The 7343-nt window shown below is 41.2% G+C and overlaps 1 protein-coding gene across 1 annotated transcript in view; it reads right to left on the bottom strand.

The window, feature by feature from the left end:
- Positions 1–1839: 1839 nt before the first annotated feature.
- Positions 1840–7343, bottom strand: part of LOC104950421 (dynein heavy chain 2, axonemal-like) — an 18992-nt gene continuing 13488 nt past the window's right edge. Inside the window, exons 27-28 of the mRNA XM_010776942.1 lie at positions 2250–2425; positions 1840–1883 (exon numbers count right to left, since the gene is read on the bottom strand). The gene's annotated coding sequence lies outside the window, so the exon portion shown is untranslated. The remainder of the gene's footprint in view (positions 1884–2249; positions 2426–7343) is intronic.

The following is a 7343-nucleotide window of genomic DNA, read 5'->3' as shown; positions in this document are numbered from 1 at the left end:
TCCCTGTGATCCCAGTGGCCGTCTGCGAGACAGCGAGACACCCGCTGCCTGGCTGGGAGTTTGTGTGTGTGTCCAGGCTGAGTTCCGCGGCGTCTCGCTGTCTCACCGACCCCACACCAGTGAGCCAGCTCACACTGTCCGCTCCTCGCAGCAGCGAGCCTCGCAACGTCCCGCCGAGTGTATCTGTGTGAGCAAGTCCGCGGATTGGTCCAAACATAACGGCTCCATCGACGTAACGTCACTATACCCGAAATACGTCACTATACCCAAAATACCCGAAATACGTCACTATACCCGAAATACGTCACTATACCCAAGAAGTAAACAATGGAAAAAAAGAAATCTCCAACGAGGCGTTCTGGGGCAGAATAGACAGGTCTTTTCTGTGTTAGAGTTTTACTCGCTACAGGGTGTACTTTGAGGGTTTGTGACTCTTCAGACCGTTTACATGCATAAAAAGCTACATAACACACAAGGGGACGGGTAATAACCAGAAAAGCATGACATGGAACCTTTAAGTCACTTCTAAGTAATGGATTGATTGTAAATATGTACCTGCATGATATAACTACACATATAATGAACAAAAAGTGGCAGAGATTGATAAAAGATGTGAAACTGTAATTTGACAAACTTTGTTTGTCACAGGTCATGGTATTCTTTTTCCATCCATACCTTCTCGCTCCCTCCTTTTACTCGGCAACATATTTCCTTACAGCAAAGGTTCCAGACAGGCTGCGCTTTATATGTGTGTGTATTTGTCTGCAAGCATAATGGAGGGTGTCTACTTGGTCTTAAGCGGGAGTGTGTATGTGTGCATTTATGTGTGTAATGGATCTGATTCATGGGCAGCAGTAAATGTGTGTAATAAAGCTGAGCAGGCGGTGTGATGGAAAACCCCAGGTGTGTGAGGCACAGCGGGGTCTTGGGAGACGCTGGCATTACAGAGTGTGTGTGTCTTTGTCCCTCGGAGGGAGATCAAAACAGTGGGTGAAAAAGGTGATGGGTGTATGAGATGTGTGTCAGAGTGTTTGAGGACTGTGTATGAAAATGAAACAGAGCTGGTGTTAGGTTAGGTGTGCTAGGCCTAAGTAAGGGTGTTGAATGTGTACAACTCAATTGACACATCTGTGTGTGTGTGTGTGTGTGTGTGTGTGTGTGTGTGTGTGTGTGTGTGTGTGTGTGTGTGTGTGTGTGTGTGTGTGTGTGTGTGTGTCATTGTCCCTAGTCCCAATAAATTCAATGCCAAGTTTAAGTTGGATTAAACTTGACTCTAATCCAATGGCAGCGCCTTTCTAAAAGGGGACGATACAAAACCAGCAGGTGGATCTGCAAGTAGACAACCATTACATACAAAATAGAAAAATATATAAGGAATCAAACCGGTTTTTGGAATAAATTGTTCTGGCAAGCAAACAACAGGCCAACAGAAACAGATAATAGAAGAAAGCTTTGAGTGATGCCATCCGAAACTATCTTATTGTTTATTTCTGGTGTCAAAACAAATCAGCCGTCATAATGACTTTCTTTGCTGAAGCAGTAAGGAAAGCTACAATTGTTATATTAGAGAAAAGAAGCTTCTACCATGTCTAGGAATTCATATTTGTAAACTGAATGTTGAACTAAACAGAATCAGAGATTGCCAACAAACATAATGTACTCGTTTCCTGGATATTTCAATGTATTCAAGCTAATCAAACATGTCATTGTTATGGAAGAAGCTCAGGCAAACATAGCCACTGCACAGACAAAACAGGAAAGACGGCATCAAAATGACTAAACAGTGAAATCATGTATCACTTCAGGCAGGTCAAAGCCAGGGGAAAAGGTCAAAGGTCTTACCTGGGTAGGTGGGATCTTGCAGCAAAATACAGGTGGCTCTCCTGCAGAAAAACACAGTATGTCAACAAAAAGTCTGATATGGATCAGTCCAATTAGTCTGCTGTTATTTATGATCTGTAATCAGCTGTAAGGCAATAGGGGGATGATGCCTTTAAACTTTGTAGTGAATTTCAATGAATATGTTAAAATATATTTCACTTTTATTAAAAATATCACTTTTATTTCAAATTAAAATGCTATGGATTTAATAATGGGTGTATTTGAATTTCTTCTACAACCTATTAAATGAAACATAAATATCACAGGTTTGCTTTGTCATTAGGATTTACTTTTGTTTTCTAGAGGCGGGAAGTGTACATAAGGTAGATAGTTAATATGAGGAAACCTAACTAAAATGTCCATCTTACCATTGATCCGGAATGTCTACCGTTTGCCATTCCTCAGCTGTGCAGTCCATCTTCACAGGATGCCATTAAACGTCTTGCATACAGTAGTTCAGATGTTTCACTCATGGCTTCAGTCGGGTGCTGGTGGTTCTTCAAGCATAGCACAACAATGGTTGGCCATGGTCCTGACTCTTTCTCTGTGAATGAGAAATATATATATTATCCTTTGTGTTAAGAGATACAAAACAGAAAATATGAGCAGTAACCAAGCCGCTTATTGATGCGGAAAAGTATTCAGACACTAACACCTACATGGCCATTTTAGTCATTAAAGCTTGTTCCCCAAATGCACTGGATTCGTTTTATGTAATTGAACAACAACATCTATTCAAAGACTACAGTCTGATTTCCATTCCTGCACCGTGAGAAAATTGGCAGCTGTTTACAAAGGTCACACACAGAGCAGTGATGGACTGCGCATGTGTCGCCATCTAGGGGTGAACACACACTCTTGCACTTTTCTGCAACAATGTGTACAGCTAACAACTTTGCCAGTTTGTAGACTAATGCTGACTGTTCATGTAGTGGTAGAAAATAAAATAACTACTGGAGACATTTCTTCAGTGTTGTTGGCATGTTATTATTCCTATCATGAACCACGCAGAGGCTGTTAATCTTCTTAAAAGCTTTGACAACTTGTTGAGTTCCCTCCTCAAATAAATATCTATCATACAGGAGGAAATATGTAAAGCAGCATGCAGGAATCACAAGGTATTTGAATACATTTAACAACTGAGGTATAGATAGGGGAAAAAATATGCTGTAAGTAGGCATGTATTCGACAATATACTAATTGTACATGAAATGTGCAAAACACAAACAAACAAAACAGATTCACAGCATGCCAGCAAACCAGTCAAGTGATGCTTAGTCAATGCTGTTTTATCATTTATTTTATATAGCTAAAAAGAGAAACACCGAGGAAGGAAAGGGCTGTTATCAACATAATGTAATGACAGAACACTATTTTGTATAGGAAAATGTCACTGTTACTTTGGATAAGAGATTTTAAGAAACAGTCAGTTTAGGATAACGCCTAGTAGGCTATGTAGTGGACTACAGTTTTAAATGGAGTAGTACAATTAGTGCCAAAAGAAAGTTTAAGAGTCCACGTTCTCGTTTTCATATTTAAAGTAAAATACAACTGTCCAATATTCGCTTAGACTGGAACTTGTGGGCCCCAGATTTCAAACATGCCTTTAAGTGATTTTAACCGGTAAACTAGCTAGTAAGTGTTGCAGTGGGATGTTTAGAGCAGAAATACACCGTGCTACCTGGGCAGAGGCATTGTTCAGTACATTAAAATGTTAACTACACAGTTGTGTTGCATTTAATGTAGAAAGCTACGGTACAATACAGTAATAATAAAGCATTTACCCCACAAAATATCACTCTTGTTTTGTCCTACTGGAGCTGGCTCGCCACTGCAATTAGTTGAATTTGTTGCAGCTGCGAGTAGCTCCTCGAGTTGCAATGCATTGTGGGACATCAACAACACCGTCAAAACATTGCATTTATTTTTTTATTTTGACATTTAATTATATTTTAATAATTCACTTTTTTAATGTATAGTCAGGAGGACATGGTGTTGATGAAACATAGCTGCTCCGTGGATAGTCAAAGACGCTCACTACTGTATAGCCTAATGTGATTTAGTAAAGTTTTGATATGGTATCTTTACTGACTAATTGTATTATATTTATCTAAAGACAGGACTGGACAGTCTTGGAGCAAGCTCATGACTTGTTAGTCTAACCAATTTAACAGTCCTGGGTCGCCATCCAGTGGCAAAATGTCGGAGGTGCTACAGGAACCGCCAAAAAAAAAGAGGGGTGGGGACAAATACAAATTCTAGGGAAGAAAATTCAAACACTCTTCCTGGAAATAGAAGAGAACCCGCCACAACTTGGCCACATGACATTTCGAGAGAAAATGCGACACGACCCTTCTTGCAACGCACGCGATAGTGCATTTCATTGAATAAGCCGCTGTTCTATTCCTCCTCCAACCAGCACGTTATCAGGCCACGCGCTGTATATCACACCCACGGACGCGATCCATTGCCTTTTTGTGCATTTAGAAATGTGTAACCGTCATCAACGCGAGGCGATTGCGACATCACCAACTCCAGACCTACCTTGTTCCCGTAAACTATTCCCTCTTTACCGTAAAAACGTGACATCACCATACATACAGTTATATATAACATTTGGGAAAGCAGACTAAACAGCTGTCTGCAACACAGATAGGAAACTTACCGCCTGTTCGTGCAAAGTTAGAGTATACAAATCACACAGTTTTTGGAATTATGTAATAGTCTGCCATCAAACCATCCTCTTAAAAATCACAGTATTTTGGCCTTCTGTTTTCATGACTGCTGTTACTGCTCTTAGTTTACCAGATAATGGCCTATAAGTGTCTCCTACAGTAATGCAAACTGTATTTTTACTGTTATGTTGATCGCCTCGTTTAAGTCATATTACAGGAGGAGGATAGTTCAAGTTGTTTTCAATGGAGTATCATTCGTTGCAATTAGATAACACATTCTCTGCAGCCTCACATGCCAGCATACGCCGGATAACAAGATGCGTTATGCTTACCTTGTATGTGTAATCCAAAATCTACTGGGGAGGTACCGTGCTGACTGTAGTGTAATAATGGAAAATCTGAAAATATCCATCTCCTTTCCCAGCCATGGATGACGCAGCCCCCTAAAAAGCCCTCTCCCAAAAAACATTAAATCCCCATTCAGCATCCATAACGCGTGTAGGTGCAAACGTCGACACGGGGAGCACTGTACACGCAAATAGATCACAGCCCCGGCTGAGGAAATGTTCAAGTGTTCGCAAGGCATGACTGATGGACTCATCACTGATCTTGCATCTCTGCACAGTCATATCGCCTTTCTGAAAGATTGCACAGCTCGTTTCCTCCTCTGAAGACCATCTGGTAAAGAATAAATCGCCAGCTCCTGTAACCTCCAAAGCAGCAACGGGCACGGATCCCTAATCATCCAAAAACACAACTGATATCCGTTTTCGATACAGGAATGGTCCACGGCGATTAGGGCAGGCAGTCCTGACAGAAATTGCGCAGTTTATATTCCTCTGAAACGGAGACTCTTTCCCTTCTGTCCCCGTTGAGAGGCTCTTTCCCTTCCTCCTCCTCCTCCCTCCTCTCTTTTTCTCTCTCTTCCCTCATGCAGGTTTCTTTTCGGTGGAAGAGTCTTGGACATTGCCTGCCCCGCCTCCATAGTCACTGGCAAACACACTGTACAACTCGCCCAAATTCCATAATTAACAACAATTCAATGGAGAACAACAAGACCCCAGTGTGTCCCTTTATAAGTGTTTAGTTCAAGAGTCAAACTCCCTGTTGGAGGTAAAGGGGCCAAGAGCCACTTGGGGAATCAAAAGTTTTTCTTTGGAGATGTCTGGTAATCTTGTCAGGTTTGTGGTCAATTCCCAAGAAAATGAAAACTAGGCCAAGAGCATGTTGGGAAATCAAATTAAAGCCCATGCCATTTAGCTCCACACAGATGGCTCCTCAGGGTGCCTGATGCGTTATAAAGGAGTCCCCAATAAACTGCAGATTGATTTAATTTCACTGGTAATGCATTCAAAAGCACTAACTGTAATCTGATTAGACATTTCCCATGCTTTTTCTCTAATGTGACAAAACAAGTTCAAACATGTCTAGAGAACCGTTTTCCAGGGTTCTTATTACATGGGAAATGTTGGATTCCCTCATCAAAGATATTCAATAAATGTCTACACTTTTTCAACATTTTAGAAGCTGCTGTTTTACAGTTTCTGAGTGGATAAGCAGATGGAAGAAGTTGACTTCCAATGCCTTTAAGAAACAAAAAGATTTGCTTCAAAATAACACATCATCTGAACACAGAGATGTTAGAAAAAGGAAAAACAATGCACAATGTTTAACTTTGAAAACTTTGGAAAGTCTATTCCTCTAATCCAATTAAATTGTCAGACAGGAAGGTTAATAACCAGCGCATAATAAATATATATCTAGGTTGTTTCCACATCATATTTACATTCAAGTTCATTTCAGCTGCTTTAATCAGCTTTCATCCATTAAACACACCTCCGAAGTCTGATATCTTTGTAACTAGCATGCTTGAGAATTAGCCAATTGAAATTTTTATTCAACATGTTGCTATGAGCCCCCCCTCCGGCTCCCACCCAACGAGAGACCACCAGTGTACACACAGAGACTTGGGTCTGATAAAGAGGCTCTTAAACCCAGAGGAAGTTCGTGTTTGGTCTTTCATGGGGACAATCCTTACGTCTGAATACAACCTTGAGCTCAGCCCCCCCTCTCTCTCTGGTCCCCCTCTCTCATTACTGGACCATTCTTCCCCCCGGCTCACTTTCTCCAGGGTCCTTCTCTTGTTTTTCTCCCCCTCTCTTTCAGGAGTTTGGGCTGAGTCCTTTTCCAGTGGGGAAGTCCGGGCCTTCTCTCTCACAACGCTGAGCGACTCCAAACGTCTTGTGGGAGGCTTCATTTAGGAATTCATTGTTGAAAAGGTTTCATTTTCCCTCCTAAGTCTTTCTCCTTTCCTCTGTCTTTGTTTCAGCTGGGGGGGGGGGGGGGGGGGGGGAAGCATTTGTAACATACAAAACATTCTGACCTCACCTTGTTAAATGCATCTTTTGCGTGTTGTTTACTGTGTGACAAATTTCTAATATCACAAAAGGACATTCTTTTTTGATTAGATGTAACATTTAAAATACTTTTGTTCATAAAAAGTTTCAAACCAGGGTCTGTCTGGTGAGTTAGCGCGAACAGGATACAGTATATTATCGGCTCATGAAAAGCATTGGCAATTCAGTGTTATTTCCAATGATGTAATTCAACTCATATTTGAACATATTATCTACAAGCCCAGACTGTCATCACGGCCACTTCCCCAAGCTAATTCAGGTTTACTAGAGAATTCAAGAGAACAGCAGGACAGTTAATGACAGACAGACCTGATCCAGATGTGCATAAGCAAGTTTCCAGTGACACACTCACTTACCAGAAGGAGACTAT

The sequence above is a fragment of the Notothenia coriiceps genome, unplaced genomic scaffold (genome assembly GCF_000735185.1).
Source record: "Notothenia coriiceps isolate Sejong01 unplaced genomic scaffold, NC01 NC01_scaffold00000339, whole genome shotgun sequence".
Classification (NCBI taxonomy): domain Eukaryota; kingdom Metazoa; phylum Chordata; class Actinopteri; order Perciformes; family Nototheniidae; genus Notothenia; species Notothenia coriiceps.
The sequence above is the reverse complement of the archived record's forward strand: the minus strand, read 5'-3'. Positions and strand labels throughout refer to the sequence as shown.